Source organism: Zingiber officinale, chromosome 6A (genome assembly GCF_018446385.1).
Source record: "Zingiber officinale cultivar Zhangliang chromosome 6A, Zo_v1.1, whole genome shotgun sequence".
Lineage (NCBI taxonomy): Eukaryota > Viridiplantae > Streptophyta > Magnoliopsida > Zingiberales > Zingiberaceae > Zingiber > Zingiber officinale.
In genome coordinates, this window is record NC_055997.1 from 101,735,003 (window position 1) to 101,746,823 (window position 11,821).

The window sequence follows — 11,821 nt, forward strand, 5'->3', positions numbered from 1 at the left end:
CATCGCAAGAACAGAGGAAGAAGGCGAAGAAATGTGATTGAAATTAAAGGATAGAAAGAGGTCGCTGGAACAAGGAGAAAAGCCAAAAAAGAACTAGAGACAGGCGCAGCGGGGAGAAAAGCTTACCGGAGAAGGGTCACCAGGAAAACTGGGATTGCCAGAGAAGAAGCACCAAAGATTGCCGGAAGAGAGGCCCAGAGGATTTCTAGAGATAGGATCACACAGGAGCACGAAGAGACGGTCACCGGAGAACTCGCACGCGAAGTGTGCAAAGGAAGTGGCGCAGCGGGCTTATAAGGCCTGGGTTCGGCCGACCGGAGCCGTCCGATCTAGGTCGCGGAAACCCAGACCAAGATCTCACTGTTGAATTCAAACCACCAAGCGTTACATCACACCTGTCGCATTAGTCGTGTGGCGGTTGTGGGTGTGACACGTGGCACGCTACCACGGGTCAACAATTAATGCAGGCATGGGAACATGTTTAGCCTTAATGAGAAGGGATTTGTACGATTCCTAAGACATCGGGGGTGACGTCAGCATGACCCGCGCTCGACCGAGGTAGTCCACGGAAAATTTTTACAAGTGTAAACTTCTGTCAGGCCGATCAGATAGAAGGAGCGTACTTATGCCCTTTCGACAACATTCAGCAGGTTGATCAGCAAGGATCGAGCCTACCCTGATCCGAGGTCACGCAGTAATGAAGTACGATCGAAAGGGAATATGCTCACAAAATTGTCCAGTCAGTCGGACTATAGACTCCTTCGACTAGATTTGAAGGGGAGGCTTGTGATGCGGTGATGAGGGCCCCCACCCTATTGCCATGGTGGGTGATGAGGAGGGGCCCCACCCTGCTACCACGGTGGAGGTCAAAGTCAAGAGGAGCAATGGGTGGATGGTGTAGGCCGGTCGGGCGAGTCATACGCCGATCAGAGATGAAGCACCGATCCACCATCTTCGGCACAGGGAGTAATCAAACCGACGCTCAAAGGACGCGCAGAAGCCGATCCGAGTGGCTTCTCCGCTTGGACTAGCAGCAGACTCAACATCACCTGAGCATGCAGACGGTGACCTACCTACCGAGCGACTATCCCGCTCGGCCCATCAATCGAGCATATGGACAGGGGGCTTCCGACCGAGCGGCTATCCTGCTTGGTCCGGCAACGGACGACACTTGGATACCAGACTTTCAACCGAGCGGCTATCCTGCTCGACATGACAGCAGACAACGCAAGGATAGCATAATTCCGGCCGAGCAACCACTCCTCTCAGCCAATCAACAGACATAGTGGGATATCTTTCGACATCCTTTTGGGAGCTAGTGTTGCTAACAGGCGGCATGGTCAGACAAAAGATCGTACGACGAAAGCTTCCACTGTCACTTCAGAGATATGCTCGACCTGTTAAGGTACTATGTCAGGGACACATTAATGACATGTCTTTTCAGGGAAAGCTTGGAGATCGTGCTCACCTTGGAAAGCGTGTACGCATGCCTCCAAGGCTCTATATAAAGGGGGTCCAGGGATCCTCGGAGTTATGCTTTACACGTGATTTCTACTATTGTGCTACAGTTCTCATTTCCCGCTTCTTCTTGCGTCGTTGGAGACTGACTTGAGCGTTGGAGGACCATCGTTGGGGGCCCTTTCCCTAGCTCAACACTGACGCTGCTTGTGTTGCAGGCGGGAGAGAAGTTTACTGGAGGTCAACAGGAGTGTCACGTTCCCAGCATTCATCTCTTCAACTTTCGGACATGATCAATATGGAATCGAGTTATATGTGTTTGTCTAATTCTCCTAATTATATCAATATTCTTAAATATCAATTTGACCAAAAATATTGAGAGTGATGATTTTTTAACATAAATTTAAAATTTTTTTTGAGTATATTCGTGTTTAAAAAATTACTGCTCTTAATACAATGTGTCAAATTAATGTTTAAGAATATGAATATAATCAGGAGAACTAGATGAACACATAGAATAAAATTTCACGTCATTCTAAGCTCTTTAACTCTATTAGCCGATTTTGACCAAAATTGATTAATGGATCTAAAGAGTTCGGAATGATATGAAATCATATCCTATGTATTCATTTTTTTTTTTTTGATTATATTCATACCCTTAGACATAATTTAGTACATTATATTAAGAATAATATATTTTTTTATTATATTCATACCTTTAGACATAATTTAGTACATTATATTAAGAATAATATTTTTTAATACGAATTAAAATTTAAAATTTATAATATAAAATTATTTTGATTTGATAGATTTACCTATCGATTGGGAGGTAAAATAAACAGGGATATATGATTCGATAAGTTTGAACTTATTATTTGATTTGGATATTTAAAAACTTTGCTACGTTATTCGGTAATGTACCGTCGATTCTGTGACCGCCGGATCACGAGAGCAGGTTCAGTTCGACCAAAAATTAAGCGGAAGTCCAAATTACTGTTGTCTTGATAAAGTTCTAATTAATTAATGAAAAATAAAATAAGAAAGATATACGTTTTTAAATAAACAAAGAAATACTTTTTTAAAAAGCACTAAAAAGACGTCATTATCTTTATTGAATATATATATTTTTTACCCTTACTTATCTTACAGTAAATTTAAAATATTGTATTTATTATATATGATTTTTATAATACTTTTTAATAAAATAAAAATCCTAGCCTAAATAAATTCAGATTTTATTCATATATGTTTTTTTATAGAACTTTATGAATCATTTAGTTCAAAATTCGGATTTATAAAAAAAAACTATTTTGAATATTGTAAAATTCAAATTCATAAAACCTAAATTTAAGGGTGTAAATGAACCAAGCTGCTCATGAACTATTCGAAGCTCAATTCGATAAAGTCTTGTTTGAGCTCATTTAATGAAGCTCGTTAAGATAAATAAACTAAGCTCAAGTTTCACAATAATCGACTCATTAGTTCGTGAACATATTCGTTAGTAAACTCATGAATCAACTTTTAAATAAAATAAATAATAATTTTGATATTGAATTTATAGATTTTATACTCTACTTATGAAAAATATAGATAAATATATTAAATTTATTTATTAGAATAAAATTATAAATTTTAATAAGAATATTATAATTTTCTCTAAATATATAATTTAATTTTTTAAAGAATATTTAAATTTATAATTTATATTTATTAAACTCGTTTAGACTCGATAAAAACTTGAATAAACTCGTGAGCCATGAATATATTCGTTAAATAACGCTCGAGCTCGGCTCGATTATAAACGAACTAAACTCAAACATTTAAGAGTTCAGCTCGACTCGACTCGGCTCAACTCGATTACACCCCTACTTGAACTTGTATAATTTACTACCAAGGTTGCAATTTAATACAAATAAATATTAAATTCTAATTACATAAAATTAGTTATAATTATAAGTACTACAATATACATTTAAAAAAAATTGGTAAATTAGAGAAAAATCTCCAATCATAACTTTAACTTTGAATGCAGTTCACAAAATATTTTGTTTCCACTTCTTGTATGTAAAGTTTTATTTGCTTCAACTCCCTCATACAAATATTGTTGCCTAATTGCCCCTCATATTTTTTAGGTACAAAAAGTCTAAAATCGAGTATAATTCATATTAAATTCAACACTTTATACTAAAATTTAGTATATTTTATATTAAATCGAGCACAACTTTTTCCTGCTTAATATAATTCCTCCTAAATTCATTGTCATTTAAAAAAAATCTAGTATATTTTCCATCCAATTGGATATCATTTACAAAAAAATCTAGTATATTTTTTCAATTGCGGTGGAAAAAAAAATCATGCTTAATTTGATAGAAAATATATTAAAATGAGTATAATTCCTCTTAAAGTTAGCACTTTATACTAGAATTAAGTATATTTTCTATCAAAATTATCCCTCATATTTTTTAGGTACAAATAATCTAAAAATGAGTATAATTACTGTTAAATTCAGTCATTTAAACTAGAATCGGGTATATTTTATATTAAATTGAGCATGATTTTTTCCTACTTAATATATAATTCCTCCTAAATTAAGTACCATTTAAAGAAAATATAGTATATTTTCCATCCAATTGAGTATGATTTAAAGAAAATCTAGTATATTTTTCATTCAATTGAGGTGAAAAAAAATCGTACTCAATTTAATAAAAAATATACTAGATTTTAATTTAATGTACTGAATTTAAGAGGAACTATATTTATTTTTAGACTTTTTTACCTAAAAATATTAAGGACAATTAGGTAAATATTTTTTATTAGATAGTGTAAACAAATTTTTTTATCAATGGGAACCGCATGTAATTCACTACGTCAATTGTCAATTTTACTTCTCTTGGTAATGAGCACTTCCAGAATATTATCTCGAAAAACAAATCATCCCCCTTAATACCGCAATAACTCTTATGAGTCATAAAATTTTCAAGATTCTTATAAGATCTCAACAAGACTTCATTATCTGCACTTTGTAACTTCTCCAAAAAAACTAAATGTTTCTTCATAATTTTGAAAGCTTTCAAATCGAGTGTTTATAGAAGAACAAGCTTATCAATTATAAAGAGAAAATAGTCGATTTGAAAAAATTCTGTAGTTGACTGTGTCTCTTCTTCACGGTCACTTTCACCAAATTGCTTCTTTCTTCAAAAATATGTTTCTCTCGAAATACAACTTCAATGCCCATCTCACATGCCATTTATTTAGTTTCGACCATGGCCTTATCATAACCATCTTCTTTAAATTATTCGAGAAATAAAATATTCCTTGTAAAAATTTGATAAATTTGCTCACAGCGTTGATAGTATGCAACAACTTATACTAAATTGTTGTTGGGGTTTATAAGGTCGTAAAAAAAGTTTAACATTATAAATACATAGAAAAGATCATTGACATATAAAGGAAAGATATCTCCAATGGAATGAGGCATTTTAGGTAGAGACCCAAAATAAAAACCATAAGAACTTATGCTCAAACTGGACAATATCATATCATTATGGAGATATCTAAATTCTTTTGATTCTAACAATTGGTATCTCGATCAAAGGAAGTGGGGTTCCCTTATCCGGATCAAGAGGTTCAGACACTAGGCAGGAAGTCCTGGTGGACAAGCAGGTAGAGAAGTCCTAGTTGCAGCTTGACAAGGAAGACCTAGTAAGTCACTTGAACTGAGGGGTAAAGAAGTCCTAATAGGTCGATCGGGTGGATTAAGGGACAGAAAGACCTACTAGGTCAGTTGTACCGAGAGGCAAGAAGAATTGATGGGTAAAATAAATAGACTTTCCACTTGGGGGGGGGGGGGGGGGGGGGCTATGGTACTTCGTTTAAGGGGGGAATTTTTGGGATTGCAATATTGCAAATAAAGTCTCACATTAAAAATACATGAGAAAAATCATGGGCTTATAAGGGAAAGATATTTCCAATGGTATGAGGTCTTTTGGGTAAAATTCAAAAATAAAACTATAAGAGCTTAGCTCTAAAGTGGATAATATCATACCATTGTAAAAATATCGAAATTCCTTTGGTCCTAACAATTATCACGCCAAGCAAGAATTCCAAATTCTTAAGTTCATATAACTCTAAGGACTTGGCTTCACTCCTCATTTTGGGATCTTCACTATCATTTGCCAAGTCATATAAAGCATCTCTTATTTGTGGAGCCTGCTCCTTTATTGGTTTAACACTCTTTACATGACTTTTTCGGCGTGTTTGTAACAATGACTTAACTGACAAACCTTTCACATGATTTTTGAAAATCTTCCATCACTTGAAGGTGAGAACAATGTATAGATTCGTTGTATCACTACAAAAAAATGACAGAGCCTTAGGATAGCAATTCGTCATATCACACAAAACTAAATTAAGACTATGACAACCCCAAAGAATATAAAAAGTTCTGGAATTCATTTCAAGTAACATTTTTTATCCACCTTTACGTTTCACTTTTATATTAAATACATTATTATCATATCCTTGACCTTTAATATCATCGATACCAAGTTCAATATTAACTAAAATAGTTTTTAAATGCATAAAAAGTCCAAGTTTTGAAGTATCATCAACCTCTAAAAATTACACCCAATATTCTTCTACTTTTGTGAAACTTTTTGAGTCATGCAAATATTATGAGATTGAACTTGACGCTAGAGGAGATGAATAGGATTATTAATTTTACAAGCTAATATTTTCAAAAATAATTAAAACAATTGGATAAGAAAAGTACCACAGCGGAATTTCTCTATATCTTGTTTACTAAGTGGTTGACATTTTGTTTGCATTAAAAGCTGTTGTACTAATAACAATTGTTTTTAATGATAGTAAATCGACTTAGAAGTACTAGTTTCTTTGACTGCTACATGATTCAATTATATCAATGAGCCACATCATTTTAATTATATAATATAATAATTTAATGTATTGATTATGTGAGTTGTTTCATGTTAATTATAATGTAATATTTTCTTTTTATGAATATGGAAAGAAACTGAAAGTGACGTTTTTGTTTTGCTAAGAAGAGTATTCATATATTTTTGGAATATATAATATTACTAAAAAGATTCAATCCAAGAAACAATATATATTAGAATCAATATGCATGTTTAGTATTTAAGGTTTTTACTTTTATAGACTTAACATTGATCCAAAATTTATGGATTATATCGACATATTTTTTTACTTAAATTGTAAAACATATTTCTAATTCAATAGTAAGAAATTGATCAATTGTATTTTCATAATATTTTAATTAGTGTTATTTATACAGGTTTAAGCAATCAATTCTTGGTATAAATATAATAGACAACAATATCTTTTCCTAAAAATATAATATTTTTAAATGTTACAAAAACATTGTCTTTGTAAAAAGTGGCAATATTTTTTATGCCTTACTTTTAAATGGACTTTTAATAACAGTGCTTTTAATAATACTCTTTTAGTTACATAGATAATATATAAAAAGCATTGTCTTTCAATTATTTTTTCTTATAGTGAAATAAAAGTAATATCTTAGCACATATTCAATCAAGTGAATGTAAGCATACAAAAGACTAAACTAAATATTGAGTATGCAAGACATGTATAACATATTATCAATTAGAGCAGAAATTGACACACACGATAATTATTAAATATAATTTTTATTTCTAATTCTCCTTTCCAAAATGCCTCTAGAGGTGGAGAAATCTTAGAGAGGAAAAATTTAAAAATTAAGCACAATAAATAATCAAATGTACGACAACAAAAAGATACTAAAGTATTACACAAAATGTTGTTGATCGAAGTTTGAGTACAGAGTTGCAATGTGTCGTTGTCGCAGCACAAAAATCATGAGTGCACAAGAGCACTGGCACAATATTAAAAGAGATGATTGGAAAACTCTGCCTCGAGGTCCTTTATATAACCCTCCTTTTATTGTAGAAATGGCAAGCTCTAGTTGACTAGAGACTCCCAAGTCGTATGTAAGTTGCTAACATGGTTGCACATCTATCCAATAATTAATGTCGTCCACGTTATCCAGTCGACCTGAGGCCCTCCAATCACCTAAAGAAGGGTCAAATCTATTATTGACCTTACTCGCACGAATTGCTAGATAACATTATCTACCGGTCGCCTAGAAGTTGCTCCGATCATCTGTACGCTTCGGCCACCCCAACCTAGTTATGGTTGCCTAGACCCTCCAACTTTATTCGTCGAGAGTTATCACCAGTTAGTCGCTCGAACTCCTTTTGGTTGCCTAGGATCATCGAACTTTGCTTCTTCAATTGTCATGCTTAATGAGTATGATAGAAATTCAAAGTTACTCACATTTACTTGTCTAGATCTCCATCTCCTAGATGACTCATCTAGCTAGTGTGAGTTGTCAAGCCTCAACTCCCAACTACTTCTATTTGGTCTTGCTTGCCAAACCTTCAACTTCTAGTTGACTCTACTTAGACTTATTTGCTAAATCTTCAGCTCCCAATTGACTCAGCTTTGACTTGTTTGTTAAGTCTATAGCTCCCACCTGACTCCACTTGAACTTGATCCATCTAGTTCCCAAGTAGGACTTTTTTACTTGGTTCCCAATTAAGACTTAGCTCCTGCCTAATTCCCAAGAACTTCAGTTGCCTAACTCTACTAGAACTTTTTCACTGTATGGTTTCCAACTAGGATTTCAATTGCCTACCTCTATCAAGACCTAGTCACTGTCTGGTTCCTAATCAAGACTTCACTATTTATCAAATAACCTGCTCATACACACTTGACACCAACTTGTTAGATCTAACAAATTTAATTTTAACATTAGTTATACATTAAAAATTTGGGTTTAATGTTATGCTCCCAACATCAATAATCTTCCCCTTTATAATAGTATGAAAACTAAATTAAAAATAGTCAAAAATAAGTTTTGGAATTTTATATTCAATGTATGATAAAAAAAAAATGATAAGTGCAATCATACGTGACTATATTAAATTAAACCATACTCCTTAATCATGTAAGATTTTTGGAAATTTTAAATTTGGGAAGTCCCTTTTTAAAATATTTTTTTATAAAAAATGAAAATAATAATTTAAATTTAAAGTCGAACTTAAGTTTAACCCTTGTTTTTCTCTCTCTGCATTTTTCATACATAGAAAAACATTGATTAATTTGTAAAGAAGAGATAAAAAAACTTGAGTTAAGATAATCAATCAATACAAGTGGATATAATCAAGCATATAATTAAATTGAAAACTAGAAGGCAATAAGTCAAGTCATATATTAAAAAAACTATAAATTTAGGAAAGTCAACTACTAGTCAAAATAAAGTCAACTACAAGACCAAAGAGAAAAAAAAACTAAGAGAGATCAGTTTGGTCAGAAGGGGATGCTGAGCAAGTAGCATGTCCATGATGTCATGCATCTGGTTCTCCAAAAGCTAAAATGCATGAGTGACATCCTTTTTGAGTTGAGTCACTCGGTCCTCTAAAGTTAAAGGTGGTGGAGGTTCTGATAGCTGATCTACTTCAATATCGAGTTCAGTTGGAATCTCGAAAATTTCCAGAGATTGAGGGGTCTGCCTCCCATTCTTCCAGACTAAGATGTTTTCTCTGGGCCATTTTATCTAAAGTGACATTTCTCAATCCTATTATATCAGAATTTGATAAAGGTTAGATGTTACCTCGATAAGCATCAATCTCAAATGATGCCAAGATGAGAGTCAAGATATGACAGTAAGACATATAAGATATTAGTAAGCTAAAGTTGATTAGTAATGTTGCATAAGTGATAGATAAATAGTCCTGAAGATATGTAAGTTAAAGTTGATGTCCAATTTATATCTAAGTGTATATAAGAGAAAAAGATGGAAGGGTCATATTACAACTAAATCTCTAGTGTAAATTGGTAGAATGCATGAAACTAAGACTTAGTTCAAGATATAGTTTGCAACTCTGAGTTCACCAAAGTAGAAGTTGATGACAATTGAATTCCGTAAGCCACCAAAGAAATCAGTGTAAATTAGGTCCAATGAGATATGAGAGAAAGGATCAGAAAAAGGTAGGCTGGCGAGTGGAAGGCAATAGAAGGTAGAGGATGAATGATGCAACTCGAGTTGGTCTTAATCAGTTCGGGTGTAATAATAATGTCAACTCGAGTTGGTCTTAATCAGTTCGGGTGTAATAATAATGTCAACACCTACGACTCTAGTTTCATATGTAAGGTCGTCTACACTATGGTCATAATAAACAATGATTTCTAGGATCTTTGTTGGACACAAACAATTTAATGCCGGACAACTTACAGTCGAAATGATCTGAACGGATAATCTCAGTTATCAACAGAGGTTGATTTCTGCAAAGTGCAGAGCGAAAGATCAGGCGAACTCAATACATTTATTCATAACCTCAATGTATGTGAATCAATATAAATCAATAAAAGTATCTTGAAACTTCTAATGTGGAACTAAAATTCCATTCACAATAGAACCTCTTTCCTCTTCCATTTCTTCTCCATTCACTTATTCAACAATCTTATCATAGTGATCAACAAAGAATTATTTATTGAGACACTTAGGAGGTATGAGAATATAAGTATGTTATTCATGTTTAAGCCTAAGGTTCTCATAAGGAAACCTAGCTAGAGTCATTAGAAGGATGTGTCGAGGTGTTAGCCTTAGTAGTTCTATGTTTGGGTCTACAGGAAAATTGAACAACTAGTCATAAGGGAAGAAATAATTTACATAATTTTTTTTAAAAAAACGTTGATTACCTAGGCATGATGATTGTATTTGAGACACATATCAAAACTTGCTAGAAAAGGGACAAAAAATCAAGTTTTAAAGAGGAACGTCAGGTTTTAGGTGAAAATTCAGCTGCTACTCGCGTTTATCTATATAAAGGATGTTCAGGCGACCGGAGGGTTATCCGGTAAACCATGTGTCTAATTATCATCATCATAATTAGTAATTACGAATTGCTAAGTTATTTTAATGGTATGAATATGGTCGACCATAAATAGATATGGTCGACCAACGCCTAATTTTTATCGACGTTGGTTAAGTTAGTTTGACTTTTACTCAAGTTTGTACCTGGGCTCCTGTATATTATCCAGTGCTTGGATAGTCAAAATGTTGACTTTTTAAACAATATTTCTATCTAAACTTCCAATCTATCCTTAAGTCCTTACAAAAAAAATTTATGAAGATAAGTAGAAGATTGAAAAATAAGAATTTTTAAAATCATTTAGAGATAATATTTTTGAAATATCAGAATAAATTTTAAAATATATTTTTGAAAAATCTAGGTTTTATCAAAATACATTTTTGAAATGTCCAACTTTGATTTTGAGCTTGATTATCTATTGGACAGAAGCTTTCAATCAGTTGATCAAGTAAAGTAAGAGTTTTAGATTTATTTTATAAAAAATAAGCTGTTAACATGAAAATTACCTAACTTGATCAATGTAAAATTTTTTAGCCTCAATTCATACTAATGTACTGATATAAGCATCTGTAATCAAGATAATAACCTAAGTATCTCACGTCTTTCTATATTTCTCAATACACAAATAAATTATTCCTTAAGTGTTTGTGATATGTTGGCTGCCTAGATCTATAGGTTCATGTAGTCTACAGTAGGACCTAGGCTAAGTCCATTTTACATTAAAAATGAATAAAGAAAAGTATTAATAAATAATTATTATTTTTAAAAAATATTTAATTTAAAATGATATTTTTTTAAAAAAAAATGTAAACATGGTTTGAGTGAATCCTAGTCTAAAAGATCTAAGAGTCAGCTCCCCTATGTTGGAGCTCTAACAAATTTCAATCTAACAATTGAGTTAACAACACAAGCATTAGCATTAATCATATGTATATATTGTTTGAGTACCCAATAGTATTTATTTCCTACTTGATTGACTAAGTAAGACTTGGGAACCCAAGCCATCTTACTCTTAGCATTTCTATTGACTAAAGAAAAATAAACATATGATTTTTGACTCGAGCTAAACCTAAGTCTAGTCTGTTGTATGCATCTCGTTGGATCTAAGCATCATGTCTAAGTATTTAGACCCAGATGTGAACTTACTCAACGTCCACTTTAACTCACTAACTTAGTTTTTCAAGTTAGAATTATTTTCCTCAAGCTTTGATACTTTAGTTGAGGTTCCAACTTGACTAGGCTGAGTCAATGAGTCCAAGTTAGTCTTTTCCTTAATATCTTTGACTTCCTTAAGCTAGAGTCTTAGTCAAATATGAAATTGTAACATACAACTTTTCAGTGAGAGGATTTGTTACCTCATCAACTGACCCGTTTAAATCACTGATTTGACTTGAGTCTAATGTTGAATT